The following is a 16,024-nucleotide window of genomic DNA, read 5'->3' as shown; positions in this document are numbered from 1 at the left end:
AATATGTCCAGTGGCTTAATTTTAGGGCTCAATTTGTTCTGTTTTTCCTGCAAAATAGTCACCAGTCTTGTCGTGCTTCAATGCATATTTTAAAATAAGCCAAAGCCAATTTGGAAGCTGCTATCTTAGATTATTTGTAGTCAGACTTCAAATGGAGAGTGAAACTTTGAGTGACTTTGAAAACTATCTGGTGCTCTATGCTCAGTGATGGTCTTACACATTCCTCTAGAGGAAAGGTCAAGAGATAAATTTGGCTTTATTGTATTCTGTCATGTACCATATAGGGAATACTATGGTAGAACTGAAATATGTACAGTATTAATGTGGTGGCTGAGACTGGCACTTGGAAAATAGACTTGGATTCTTTGCTAAGTGTGAAACTAATTACTTTTATGGGACTTGTAGCAGTCACAATCTCCTCGATTGATTATAGCTCCTTTTCAAAGTGGAGAGACCTGAATATAGATCTTAACAGGATGTCCAACCTTGCCAGACAAGCAAGCATACATGTCTCTGGGATGCAGAAGCAGTTACAAGTTAATATATTTAAGCATACTATTAACCAATCCTAGGTGATAACAGAGATGTGAATATTTGATCATATTTGAATTCATTCCTTGAAAGCCCAAGCCTAACTGGTCTTAATTGATTAATTCTTAGTATTCTGAATTTTAGAATTTAAAACCCTGTGAATCTTCAGTTGGTGCTTACATTTTCTAACATTGGATGTTTGCTTTGGCCAGTTCCTGTTCTGTGTGTTTTCTTACAAAGGCTTAGAGATTCATGTTTGAGTCAAGACTTGCAGAATGGGACCCAAATGGATATATAGCATGATCAAGATGCGGGGAATTAAGAACTTAACATGTTGCTCGTATGTTTGGGGGCTATGTGGGAGTATAAAAAGAAATAGGCTATGTCTAAACTCCCGAGGGGAACTTGTTTTATTGCCTATTCTCAGCACTCAGTTTCAAAAATTCTGAATCTTTAGGTTGGTTGGAGCCCAGGAATATGCATTTTCTTAGCCAAGACTCCCATGGTTATTAATGATGTACAGTTGTCCATACAGCTGATGTCTGTAGGGGGAGGAGGAATACAGATGGAAAAAATGCAAGACTACATTTTAAGCCAAAAAAAGGCTTTTTGTTTGTTTGTTTTCTAAGAGGGATCTCACTACGTTACCCAGTCTAGTCTCAAACCCTTGGCCTCATGCGTCCTGCCTTAATCTCCCAAGTAGCTGGGATTACAGGTGTGCACCACACCTGGCCAAAACAAAAAGGCTACTTGTAAAACAAAAAGTTTGAATCTGCTTAGCAGATCATGTTTCCCAAAATAAGAGATTAAAGATAGAGGTTATTTATCAGAACAAATTTTTTTCACATTAATTACCCTGACTTAGGAACAGATGCCATTTATAACTTTTACTGTGTTGAGGGAAAGGTTGCCCACACACCTATAAAATGTGATTTTGTCAATTTTTTTAGTGAATGCTACTTGTATTTTTCTTACCTTAGGCCATATATTGAAGTCAACTTGAGGTGAATGAGCAAACTTTAGAGTGAGTAACTCGCTGACCATTAAATGTAAGGAAAGCTCTCTGAAAATGGACGCAGCACTAACTAGAAAGAAAAACACATATAAACTCTGAGTCTTAAAGCTACAAATCTGACTGTGAAAACTGACACAGGTTGAAAAGACAGCTGAGACAAGACAAACATAACAAGATTGTTACCATGAGTAGAGTGAGCAAAACTTCGTCTGTATTTACAGCCACTCCCCATTGTTTGCATTACTGCCTGAGCACCTCCTGTCAGATCAGTGGCAACGTTAGATTCTCATAGGAGCACAAATGCTATTGTGAACTGTGCATGCAAAGGATTTAGGTTGCACATTCCTTAACAGAATCTAATGCCTGATATGTCCCTGTCTCCCACCACCTCCAGATGGGACTATCTAGTTTGCAGGAAAACAAGCTCAGGGCTCCCATTTAAGTGGGATAATTATTAAGTTGTATAGTTATTTCATTATATATTACAATGTAATAATAATAGAAATAAAGTACACAATAAATGTGCTTGAATCATCCTGAAACCAACCCCCATCCTGTCCATGGAAAAATATGTCTTCCACCAAACTGGTCTCTGGTGTCAAAAATGTTGGTGACTGCTTTAGAGGAAATGAGTCACATTTAAGTCCATATTGATTCAGTCCATATTGGTGAGGCCCTCCAATTACACCCAATATATGGCCAACTCTTACGCTTTGTAGTATTTTTTCTCATCTTCCTTTGGGATTCTTCAAGGGCTCTGTATTTAACTGAATTGGTTTTTTGTAGGAAAAGTCTACTGACAACAGAATTGGAAGTACAGAATTTACTTACGGTCTATAAACAGTATATATCAAATATAAATATGGTTGTTGGCTTTTTTTTTCTTTCTTTCTCAGGATTTGCAAGAGAGGAGTCCAGAAAGTCCTTTTTGGAGACCTTAGTCCCTTGTTAGAGGGTCTTTATATAAAGGGTCAAAGTTGAAGAGCCCAGATAATTGGAAATGAGAGATTTTCTTTGGAGAAAGCTTTCACGGGCCAGGCATTTCTCCCCATCATGTGCCCCCCTAGTGGAGGAGGGGAGAGAGGGTGCTCTACTGGGAGCACTTCACAAACTTCTGGAATGTAACCCAGGTGGCACAGAGGGTGATACCAGGCTCTGGGGAAGTGTCAAGTCAGGAGATACTAGCTAGCTGGCTGTGCTGATGGCAGAATAGGGAGAAGTGACTGCTGTCAGAAATGGCCTATTCCCTCAAGGTTTGTGGAGGCCAAGAATGTGGATGTGTTCCCGGCAGGTGAGGATCAAGACGGTCTATAGCTATCTTAAAAGGAACTGAGCTTTTGAAGCAGTCTATGTGGGATGGACTGACTGAAACCAGAGTCAACCAGGAGCTGGTGGAGACGGCTCTCAAGAGAGAATCAGCGACAGGTCTCCAAATAATCCATAAGGGACTAATTTGAAAGGTGGCTTAAATGTCTGTCAGGGTCTAAGGAGACCAATGCCCAGTTTTTCTCAGTTCCAGACAAGTGAGACCTTTTCTGCCCCCACCTCACTGCAACCCCAGTGGAGTCAGCGCAGCCAGGGGGTAAAGGAGGAGTGGGCTAGGTAAAGATGTAGAGATGAATCTGACCACAGATCCTTTATACCCTGGACCACAAAAGGGAGAACTTGAATGGGAAATGCAGTTAGGGGTTTGGACTACTGTTTTGTGACTAATACATAGGACTAGATACTTTCATCCCCACATGTAAGACAGTCAGCTCACAGAGAAAAATGACAAGGGGGGTCTGCAAACGGAATGGAAGCATTGGCGCACCAAAACTTGATCTACAGAGCCATCTGAAACTATAAACAAATATGCTGATGAATATTAAGATTAAGAAGATGAAAGAATGGAAACCAAAGTTTAAAAAATCAGACAGTATGGCAGTTAATCTAATTTAAAACTAAAACCCAGCTCAGACTAAGAACACATATTCTCACCCTCTGCTTGATTTGTTTTCTTTCAAGGGCCTTTAAAGCAAAACACTAACCATGAAGAGTTTTACTTTTCCCAGGAAATAAAATACTTTCTAACACAAAACAGCAGCTTTATTTTTTCCTGAGAATAAAGTCTTATTTACTCTTATTTTTTAAAAATCCAGTATCTCGATTGTATCATTTACACATTCAAATATGTTCAGTGTTGTATAATTTTTGGTGATTTGGGGTTAAAGATCTTTTTGTTGCTTTTTTTTTTTTTTTTTTTTTTTTTTTTTTGAGACGGAATTTCGCTCTTGTTGCCCAGGCTGGGGTGCAATGGCATGATCTCGGCTCATTGCAACCTCTGCCTCAGCCTCCCTAGTAGCTGGGATTACAGGCGCCTGCCACCACACCTGGCTAATTTTTGTATTTTTAGTAGAGATGGTGCTTCACCACGTTGGCCAGGCTGGTCTCAAACTGCTGACCTCAGGTCATCCACCTGCCTTGGCCTCCCAAAGTGCTGGGATTACAGGCGTGAGCCACCATGCCTGGCCACATATTCTTAACTATAGGAGTGAACATTAGATATTCTGCTATTTTTTTTATTTTTTTTTTATTTTTTTTTTATTTTTTATTTTTTATTTTTTATTTTTTTGAGACGGAGTCTCGCTCTGTCGCCCAGGCTGGAGTGCAGTGGCCGGATCTCGGCTCACTGCAAGCTCCGCCTCCCGGGTTCATGCCATTCTCCTGCCTCAGCCTCCGGAGTAGCTGGGACTACAGGCGCCCGCCACCACGCCCGGCTAGTTTTTTGTATCTTTTAGTAGAGACGGGGTTTCATCGTGTTAGCCAGGATGGTCTCGATCTCCTGACCTCGTGATCCGCCCGTCTCGGCCTCCCAAAGTGCTGGGATTACAGGCTTGAGCCACCGCGCCCGGCCTTTTTTTTTATTTTTAAAAAGTTTTAAATTTACAGAAAAGTGACAGAAAGAGTACACAAAGTTTTATTTTACACAGACTTTTATTTTACCCTTTTATTTTACATAGACTTCCCAAATGTCAACATTTTTCCTTTATTCTTTCTCTAAAAAAATTAATTGAAAATTGCAGATATGGCCGGGCGCGGTGGCTCATGCCTGTAATCCCAGCCAAGGTGGGCGGATCACCTGAGGTCAGGAGTTCAAGACCAGCCTGACCAACATGGAGAAACCCTATCTCTACTTAAAATACAAAATTAGCAGGGCATGGTGGTACATGCCTGTAATCCTGGCTACTTGGGAAGCTGAAACAAGAGAATCGCTTGAACCCGGTAGGCAGAGATTGCGGTGAGCCAAGATCATGCCATTGCACTCCAGCCTGGGCAGCAAGAGTGAAACTCTATCTGAAAAAAAAAAAAAAAAAAAAAAAGGAAGTTGCAGATATGATGCTGCTTTACTTCCATAGACTCGGTTTTCTTTTTTTCTTAAGGACATACAAAATAATTAGTCTCATATAATATTATATAATCAAAATAAGAAAATTTAGTTTCATATAAAATTATGTAATTATCAAAATCAGAAATTTACATTGCTATGTTACTGTAATCTACAGAACTTATTCAAATCTATCAATTGTACCATTAATGTCCTTTGTGGCAAAAGAAACAATTTTTTGTCTAGGTCCTGGATCCAATCCAGACTCTCCAATCACATTTAGTTGTTAGGTCTCTAGTCTTTAGTCTCCTTTAATCAGGAACAATTTCTTGGTTTTGTATTCATGGCCTTGACAATTTTGGAGAGTAGAAGCCAGTAAGTTTTTATAGTGTCCCTCTTTTTATTTCCTCTAATGTTTTCTTGTTAGTTTCATTAAAGATCATTTGAGATCAGTTGAGTCCTTAGGCATCCTAACGAAAGGCACATGATAACTCTTTATCCCTTTACTGATGCCATTAAAGAAAAATAACTTTTCAGATTAAGAAGTTAGAGGACCCATTATTTAATCAACATTTTCATTGTTGATAATTGCTAGCAGGAGATCATTTCTACCAGCAGCAATTACCTGACTGACCTCCAGCGGGATCTCTTACTGACGAAAAACTGTCCTCAGCTAGAACCTGCATATGCAAGAGGATATCAGCAAGAAGTATACCCCCCTCTACCCAGGGCAAGCATTCTGGAGAGACACTCCAGCCAAGTGCTATACCCAACAGAGACACAATTTAAGCTTCAGAAGGGCAGAAACTGTCCTCTTTATCACTCTGTTCTCAGCACTCAGCATAGAACCTGGCACAAGGCAGATACTTAGCAAACATTTGTGAATAAACCTTGAATCCCCTTCTGGCACCTGTGTTTCCTAACAAAAAGTCTACCTTTCTTCCTTTGTAAAAACCAAAGATAATGGATGACAGAATAGGTACTCAAAAAACTGTTGGGTTGGAGAGAATGGATCTGACTTGGGAAATTTGCTTTTAAGACCTTATTTCCAGAATAAAGTTTTGTTTTGTATTTAACAGCTGATTGTTCTTTAAAGAAGCAATGTCTGACACAGGGTATCAATAATAGTACCAATTGAGCTGGGCACAGTGGCTCATGCTTGTAATACCAGCACTTTGGGAGGCTGAGGCAGGAGGATTGCTTGAGACTAGGAGTTGGAGACCAGTTTGGGCAACATAGAGAGACCCTGTCTCTACAAAAAAAATAAAAATTAGCCAGGCATGGTGGCACTCGCTTATAGTCACAGTTACTCAGAGGGCCGAGGTGGGAGGATAGCTTGAGCCCAGGAGGTTGAGGCTGCAGTGAGCCATGATTGCTCCACTACACACCAGCCTAGGTGACAGAGCGAGACCTTGTCTCAAAAAATAAAAGTAAAAACAAAAGCATCACTTGGAGTTATTGGTTAATTTGAAAGGGACTTTAGGAAGAAATGTACCTGGCTTCTAGAGTCCTAGTGCACAGCCAGCTTTCTTCTGGATGCCTGTCCTGAGGACTGCTGGGCTGGCGCTTGTTCATAGGCATCACATGGATCTGGCCTTTTCTGACCTCCACAGGGGCTTGTTTTACTCTTTCCAGCCCATGATCAGAGTTTTACATCCATCTTCACAGGCATATTCATGGTCCCAGGATTTTGTTGTAACTTAAGTCTTTGAGAATGAAGAGAGCTCATCCTTGGGATATTTTAGTATGATCTGGTTGGCCTGAGACCACAGCTACATTGACCTGGTAACATAGAGTGACACGGACTACGCTTCTAGGGCCTTGGTGGGGTTTGTGTGTCTACACATGTGTGTGTGAGAGAGGGAGGTGGAGCAAGAGTTGGAGACAGAGTTTAGACCCAGTGCAAGCCTGCCAGTTCTGATTTGGAAAGAGCAGCTCCTGAAAAAAACACCATCCACCTGTTCCCAGACTGATAATGAGGCTCAAGAAATAAAGATGCTAGAACAGTAATTCCTAAACTAGAATCACCTGGAGAGCTTTAAGAACTCCTGATTCCCCAGCAGCACTCAGACCTCTGATGTGTCAATAGTTGAGGTGGGACCACCAAGGTAGCATTCCTTTAAGCTCCTCTGATGATTCCAATGCCGTCGAGTTTGAGAACCAGAGTACAAAACAGGTCGCAGATAAGGAGCTGTAGGACTACACTGTCCAATACAGCAGCTGCTCGCCGCCACACGGGGCTATGGAGCTCTTGAAATGTGGCCAGACTGAATTAAGATGTGCCATAAATAAAAGGCGTACAAGGCACACTGAACTATGAAGACCTAGTTTAAAAAAAAAAAGAATGTAAAAATATCACTGATGATTTTTAGCATCACGTTGAAATAATGCTTTCAATATATTGGGTTAAATACAATATATTAAAATAATTTTATCTCTTTTTGCCATTTTAAAATGTAGCTATTAGAAAATGTTAAATTACATATGTGGACTACATTGCATTTCTACAGTGTTGTTTCAGAAAATCAAATTATTATAAGCAAATACATTACTCCTATTTAAAGAGATCCTCTGCTTCCGTTAGGAATACAGTTTCATGTAAGAAAAACCCAGCTGCAGTGGCTTAACCAAATAGGAATGAATTTTTCTCCAAAGAGTCAGGGTTTTCAAATTGCGTAAATGGTGGCTCCTCAGGTCTCCAGGGACCCAGTCTCCTGTCTGCATCCTCCAGTTGCTTCATTGCGGGAGAGTGTTGGTTCTATCTCTAGGTATCTGGAATTTCTGGACCCATTACCAAGGATTCTCACAGGATAGGTCCAGATGGAACCCAGGAAACTACATTTCAGATGGGTAATCTAGGTGCTTCTGATGTGTGTTGTTTGAGAAAAAGTGCCCTAAGTGTAGATCCTATTAACATAAGGCAGCAAAACACAGTGGTTAAGAGCCTTGACTCCAGAGCAGCCCATCTGACTCTGCCACTGGCTGTGTAAACTTGGACAAGTTTCTTAACCACTCTGGGCTTTGCTTCCTCATTTTTTAAAGTGGGGGTGATAATAGCACTGACTTTATAGAGTTATACCAAGTACTAAATGAATACCTTGTAAAGTGCTTGGTCCATAGGAAATATGATAGAAATATTTGTTAACAAATGAAAAAACATAAAGTGACTTCAGAGTATAAAGCTCACACATAAAACACAAAGCAAAACCCAGACCAAGGTCTGTCTGATTCAACAAGGAAAAATACGAGTCACTTTTAAAGTCAGACAGTTGATCGCTTACATAGCACAAAGAGGAGTAAGCTGAGAGCCAGCTCCACAGTTTCCTGGTCCCACACACAGAAGGGAGAACGCAAAAGTAACAGGGGCGGATGCCATGAAAGTTGTGGGTGCCCCGTTACTGAGGAGCCACTTACAGACTGCAGCAAGGTGGTTTCTTGTTCTGAGGGGTACTGGGCAGAAAATCCCACGCTTCATCAGAACCTGGAGGCCATGAAAAACTGACGGCCGTGGCGGCCCACCTGAAGCGGCTACTGTGAATACACCAGCTGCAGCCAGGGAGGCGCGGCTGGGGCTCCAATTCTCCACTGAGCTGGCTGGAGCCGGGAAGAGGCCGGAGCCCCGCCCCGTTTTGAGTCGGCGGGGCGGAAGCCCCACCCTCCTGCGCAGCTGCAGCTGCCCAGTCACCGCTCCCAACCCCGGTATCCCTGTGTTCTTGGGGCCCCGGGAAGTCCCCCTTCCTCCGCAGGCTCAGAAGCGCCTGCTCCAGATGCCTGGCTTCTCCCGTCTCCCAGTGTCTGCTCTGGGACAGCGCAAAGTTTTGGCCAAGTCCGGGGCGCTTTGCAACCAGGCCGGGTGTGCGTAGACTTGGGGCAGCGCTGCCATGCCAGCCCCATGACAGCCCCCTGCCGCCTCTGCCCCCTCCAAACTTTGGGTGCCAACGAGCACGGGGAGGAAGACTGAAAGGTGCCTGCAGGCCCCCTTTGGCACGGATAGCCAGGGCGCTGCGTAGATAAACCTGTCGATGGCAGCAGGAGACAGACAGGTTCCTGGGTGGAAAGGGGTGGTCCCGGTGAAGCTCCACTTTCTTTTTTCTTTTTTTTTTTTTTTTTTTTTTTTTTTGAGGAGTCTAGCTCTGTTGACCAGGCTGGAGTGCAGTGGCGCATCTCAGCTCACTGCAAGCTCCGCCTCCCGGGTTCCCGCCATTCTCCTGCCTCAGCCTCTCGAGTAGCTGGGACTACAGGCGCCTGCCACCAGCCCGGCTAAATTTTTTTTTTTTTTTTTTTTTTGGTATTTTTAGTAGAGACGGGGTTTCACCATGTTACCCAGGATGGTCTCGATCTCCTGACCTCGTGATCCGCCCGCCTCGGCCTCCCAAAGTGGGGATTACAGGCGTGAGCCACCGCGCCCGTCCAAAGCCACACTTTGAAGACAGGGACGGCCTGAGGCCTGGGGCCCGTCTGTTCCCAGTGGAGTCCACAGCGGGAGTGAGAACCTACTGTATTTTTTCCAGCCCCGCCCATGGCCACCCATGGACCAATCAACACGCACTTCCTCCCTTCAACACCCATAAAAGTCCCAGACTCCGCTAGACTCACAGACAGATGTCAGGATGACCTGCCTGTGGATAAGAGGTTGTCACTCCAGGTTTCCTCTTCCCTGAGAGCTGGACACTCCTCAGGACCACCTGCCTGCAGCAAGAAGCTACCCACTTCAGGTCTCCTGAGAGCTATTCTGTCACTCAATGAAGCTCCTCTCTGCCTTGCTCACCCTCCAGTTGTCCATGTACCTCATTCTTCCTGGACTTAGGACAAGAACTGGGACCCGCTGAATGGCGGGACTGAAAGAGCTGTGTAACACAAACAGGGCTGAAACGTGCCCCCCACTCCACTCACCATGTTGCAGGTGACTAGGAGAGAAGAACTGCTACCCTTTGGGGAGCCCAGATCTAGGAGCTCCCCAAGCCAGGGCTGTGACACCCTCTTTGGGGCTCTGCAGTTCCTATTGTCTCCAAGCTTCTGGGTGCCACCACGTTGCCCAGAGCCTGCAGTAGAAGCACTTGTGATACACCTGATCCAGCTACAGCCTCACATGGAGCAGGTACCTGGGCCAGCACCTGGAGCTGTCCTCTCTGGCACAGCCCATACACCTGGCAGCCCCTACACCTGGCTGTGCGCATTGGCCAGACCCTGTGCTTTCTCACACCTCCCTTGCTGCTCAGCACCTGGCTTGCCCTTGGCAGGTGTGGGATCCGGGCTGGTAGCGTAAGCCAAGCACAGCCTGCTGGGCTGAGTGGGCAGAACAATCCCAGGGGGCCCAAACAAAACTCGGGCAAAGACGCCACTGGCCACAGAGGTTTCCAGCTGAAAAAGTGACACCCCAAGAATCCTGTGACGAAACTGTCTCCTGACAGCCTTCCAGAGGACATAGGGAGGTGAGTGGGGGATGGCCTCATAGCAGCTTCATAGAGGTCTCCCTGTCTCTGCGTTCTGGGAGGATCCTGAGGTCTTCTGCCAAGACACGGAGAAGCTGTGACACAAGCCTTTGTCCATATGGGTAACATGCAGTGGTGCTAAGGCACCATGGCAGAGCCATTCCCTACACAGAGCCATGTAGCCTTGGCCAGGAAGGGATTTGGTTAAATAAGGAATAAATCATACCCTGAAAACATAATGGCCATTTGGATAGAATCATGATGTACCTCGTAGGGAGGATGTGTTTTTGTTTTTCCTGGAAGTTTATATTGCATTAGTCACTAGAAGAGTGACATCTGGTTCTAAACAAACTGGAAGGTCATACTGGATACAAAATGAGAAATGAGTCTTGTCAGGCCTAGCGTGCAGGTCTGAGAGTAGAGACCTTAGCAAGGATCACAGAGCCTGAAAAGCCACTGCGGTGGTGAGGAGAAAGCATTTGGGCATTGTTGTGGGGTGTCGCTTGGTACAGCTAACTCAGAGGACAATTTGGCAATATCCCTTCAATTTCAAAGGCACACACCCCTGTACCTAAGCAATCTACTTCTAGGAAAGTATCCTGCAGAAATACTCATATACCAAAGTTATTCAATGCAGCTTTGTTTAAATAGCACATGACTGGAAACCACCTATATCTCCATCAGTCTACTGAATACCACACAGCCATAAAAAGAAAGAGGAAGCTTTGTTCTCACATGAAAAAATCTACATGATGAAAACCTTCATGTTCTCACATGAAAAAAGTAAAAGAAGCCAGGTGAGGGACAGTGAGTATATCAATTGTGAAAAAAAGCTCCAAAAAGCAAAACAAATAGATTTGCTTATATATACATAAAATATCTCTGAAAAAATATACAAGAAACTGATATATTTTGTTACCTCTCAGAAGAACTGGGTACTTGGGGGGAAAAGGTAGGAGGAACAGTCTTTTGAAAATGTAGTTTTGGCCAGGTGCGGTGGCTCACGCCTGTAATCCCAGCACTTTGGGAGGCCGAGGCGGGTGGATCACTAGGTCAGGAGATTGAGACCATCCTGGCTAACACAGTGAAACCCCATCTCTTCTAAAAATACAAAAACAAAATTAGCCAGGCGTGGTAGCAGGGACCTGTAGTCCCAGCTACTTGGGAGGCTGAGGTGGGAGAATGATGTGAACTCAGGAGGTGGAGTTTGCAGTAAGCCGAGATTGTGCCACTGCACTCCTGCCTGGGTGACAAAGCAAGATTCCATCTCCAAAAAAAAAAAAAAAAAAGAAAAGAAAATTTTGTATTTTTGACCCATGTTTATAAATTATAAAAACAAGTGGCTAAAACAGTCTTTGAAAATAATGTATTACGTGATGGCATGCACTCGTTATGGGCCATTGGAGAGGGTCAGGCCTTGGTCTCACCTCCCACTGATCCCTTGTGTGTTTGCACAAGTGATAACTTTCTTGCCTCTGAGTTGGTTTCCTCATCTGTTGAAAGGATTCTTTTTTTTTTTTTTTTTTTGAGACAGACTCTTTTACTCTGTCTCCTAGGGTAGAATATAATGGCGTGATCACAGCAGCCTTGAACTCCTGGCCTCAAGCAATCCTGTCACCTGTCAGCTTCCCAAGTAGGTGGGACTACAGACATGCAACACTACACCAGGCTAATTTATTATTATGATTATGATTATGATTATGATTATTAGCAGTAGTAGTAGTAGTAGTAGTAGTAGTAGTAGTAGTAGCAGTAGAAGAAGAGACTGGGTCTAGCTGTGTTGCCAAGCTTATCTCAAACTCCTGGGCTCAAGCGATCCTCCCACCTTGGCCTCCCAAAGTGTTGGGATTACAGGTGTGAACCACCATGCCTGGCCTGTTAAAAGGATTCTAATAATGGGCTTTAGAGTCAGACATCCTCCTAAAACAGGAAGGAGATTTGTAAGGAGCTGGGATTCCAAAGACAGAGCTTCAGAAGCCAGGCTGGTAATGGCTTTTGCTATTGCTCTGAGTCCCTGTTGCTCATCAGGTGTCCAAGTTGAAGATGTGAATAAAAAGAGAATGAAAGCTGGGCTCAGTGGTGTGCACCTGTGGTCCCAGCTACTTGGAGGCTAAAGTGAGACGATTGCTTGAGATCAGAAGTTGTGTCAAAAAAAAAAAAAAAAAAAAAGAGAGCGAGAAAGAGAAAACCCTTACTTATTCATGTCATCTCTATTTCCTTGGAATCCAGTGTCTGTCACTACGAAGACTCTTAGCCTAGAAGAAAGAAAAAAATCCACTGTGGATTTATCCACCAATGTCCAGAGGACCATTAGACTTTCACTATAAAAATAAATCAGAGAGGGGCCAGGCGCGGTGGCTCACACCTGTAATCCCAGCTCTTTGGGAGGCTGAGGTGGGCGGATCACGAGTTCAGGAGCTGGAGACCACCCTGGCTAATACGGTGAAACCCGTCTCTACTAAAAATACAAAAAATTAGCCAGGCGAGGTGGTGGGCGCCTGTAGTCCCAGCTACTCGGGAGGCTGAGGCAGGAGAATGGCATGAATCTGGGAGGCAGAGCTTGCAGTGAGCCAAGATTGCACCACTGCACTCCAGCCTGGGGGACAGAGCGAGACTCCGTCTCACAAAAATAAATAAATAAATAAATAAATAAATAATACAGAGAAAAAGTATAATATCAAAGAATATCTTCCCGTCTCTCATTTAAAACACATGCAGCATGAGAAAGTGATATCACACCTGTAGCCCATACTTTTACAAAGAGTTTGCAAGCCCATGAGTCAAATTTTCTCTAAAACATAAGGACAGACATTAAAATCCCCAGTTTACGTGAGTGCCTGTGTTTGCTGGTCCTTTAGGATCAGCATTATAATAACCCTGTATTTGTGTAGCATTTTGAAATTTTCAAACATTTTCATTGGCTGGGCATGGCAGCTCCCGCATGTAATCCCAGTACTTCGGGAGGCAGAGGTGAGAGGACTGCTTAAGGCCAGGAGCTTAAAATCATCCAGGGCAACATATTGAGACCACATTTCTAAAAAAATAAATAGATAAAATAAAATAAAAAAATTTTATAATCAGGATTACTCCTTACTTCTTACTACCACCCTGTGAGATCGATAAGGTTGATATAAATCTTTCTGTTTTGATACTGAAGAAACTAGACAAGTTAACCGTCTGGCCCCTAATCAGACATCCAAGGCTGGCCAAGCAGTGCTGGAGCCTGGATTGGAAGGAAGGCAGGCCAGGTAAAGCTGGGGTGGACAGAGCTCAGGGAGTGGAATGAGGAAGGCATGTCTGGATGAAGCCAAGGTTTGTGTGGAGGAGCAGAGGGTGATAGGTATGGAGGAGCAGGCCGGAGCAGAGCCCAGAACACATGCAAGGCACTGGCTGTTCCTACAGGTGAGTGACTGATATCCCCAAGCTCTAGGGAGGGAGGAGCCAGGTCCTGCAGTGCCTGGGAAGGAAGGCAGCAGAGTGGGTCTCCAACACCCCTTGCTGGGTTCCTTCCTAGCTAAGGGCAAAGCCAATAAGCACTAAGAAGGCTTAAGAAGCCTCTTTTCCCAGATTTACATGTACTATGCTAGAGAACTCCTAAAATTCCCATCCTTCAAGACGCAAAGGAATTATCAGTGCACCCCAAAATGGTGGGATTTCAGGCAGCAGAGGAGGCGATATTTTGTGCTCTCCCTAGCAGCTCATGAATCATACCACTGAGGGGCTCTCTAGAGCCCTTGTATATAAGGCCAGTCTTGTGGCTTAATGTGACAAGTAGGAACCGTCCTGAATGGAAAAGCTCCAAGGTGACAGAAGGCATCTCTGCCCCTGCTTCTCCCCCAGCCCCTTTCTCTTAGAAGTCACCACCAGGAGGAGAGGGACCCCTGCTGCATGAACTCCAGGCTGTTCTGCTGGGAGGAAAGGTCAGGAGAAAAGACCTGCCAGACCTCAGCATCGGAGAAGGGAGTCATGGCTCCTCTCTGTTCACACTTCACTGAACCTCAGGGTTGAAGAAAATGACCTAGTCCAACTACCCATCTGATGTAAGAATCACATGTTCATTCATTCATTGATTTATCCATCAGTTTTTTTTTTTTTTTTGAGACAGAGTCTCACTCTGTCGCCCAGGCTGGAATGCAGTGGCGCCATCTCAGCTCACTGCAAGCTCTGCCTCCTGGGTTCACACCATTCTCCTGCCTCAGCCTCCTGAGTAGCTGGGACTACAGGCATCCGCCACCACGCACGGCTAATTTCTTTTTTTCTTTGTATTTTTTAGTAGAGACGGGGTTTCACCGTGTTAGCCAGGATGGTCTTGATCTCCTGACCTCGTGATCCGCCCGCCTTGGCCTCCCAAAGTGCTGGGATTATAGGCGTGAGCCACCGCACCTGGCCTCCATCAGTTTTTTGTTTGATTGATTGGCTCATTCATTCTTTCAACATCTAATGAGTACTTACTCTGGCCTAGGCAGTGTAGAAAAGTTGAATAAAAGGTACAGAACCTTATCACTTGATCAGGACAAACACAACTATTATTTAACAGTAGATTGCAGGGTCAGTGTCAGATTTTAAAAAGAGATAGAAAAACAATATCTTAAGGTAATTTCAACAGCAAGGCACAGATGGAGGGTTCTAAGCCACCACATGTACCATTTTTCCCAGGTGGTCATTTGGACTCTGCCTGGACCTCCAGGACCTGCATCTCCTGTCCGTTGATTTGCAGGGCTTTCTAACCCTCAGAGTTTCCCTCCACTTACAGACAGAAAGTGGTTCCTGTAGCTTCTGTCCCATAGATGTGCTTCAGGGGCACCATACAGTCAGGCCTCTTTTTGTTATTTGGTGTGGGTCCCCAGGGGACAGACATTTTCTTGGGTTGGGGAAGGCATATCCACTTTGGTTTCCCCTCGTTTATTTATTTAAAAGAAATATTCACAGTCAAACCCCTTGTTTAATCAAAGGCTCCAGTGACTTTTAGCTACAGAAATTAAGGCTTCGTTATAGCTTATAGATCCTTCAGTGAGCAATCAGTGTGTAGCTTCCCTTTTTCCTTTGTTACACTCAGACTCCGACTTTCCTTCACAGTCTCTTGGGGATCCTCAGAAGATAATTCTACTGCTAAACTTTCTTTATCTTCTGTTGCTAATGATTAACTACAGCAGCTCCAGGAAGCAAGAGATGCCCCTTAAAAATACACGCATAGGCCAAAAGGAAAGGTACGCCTAGAATTCTACACATCCAAAGTCTTATCTCCCCACCTCTCCAAAGGGAGCAGCCACTCTTACGTTGGGAAGGCAGCTTAATGTTCGTTTCCCAGTCTCCAAGCCCCACTTATTCTAGAGATGGCTGAGAGCAGGTGGCGGCTCTGGGACGTGCCCGAGAGCTCCCAAGAGTGGGTGGCTGCTCCCCAGAGGATGCTGCCCGAGTGGTGGTTCAGAGAATGATGACACATCAAAGACAGAAGGGGCCTCATCTTCAAGTTCAACCCTCTCATTTTGCAAATGAGGAACCTGAGAACCCAAGAGAGGAGGTGATTGGCTCAAGGTCATGTAGCTCATGAACAGAGAGGAGGGAAATGTCTGAAGGAAAGACATGGATTTCCAGCGCATTGACATATACTTTAAGGTACAGCTCCACACCTACCATCCCCAGCCCTGTGGTTGCCTTGGATAGAAAAAGATCCCTTTG

Source organism: Theropithecus gelada, chromosome 8 (genome assembly GCF_003255815.1).
Source record: "Theropithecus gelada isolate Dixy chromosome 8, Tgel_1.0, whole genome shotgun sequence".
Classification (NCBI taxonomy): Eukaryota; Metazoa; Chordata; class Mammalia; order Primates; family Cercopithecidae; genus Theropithecus; species Theropithecus gelada.
The sequence above is the reverse complement of the archived record's forward strand: the minus strand, read 5'-3'. Positions refer to the sequence as shown.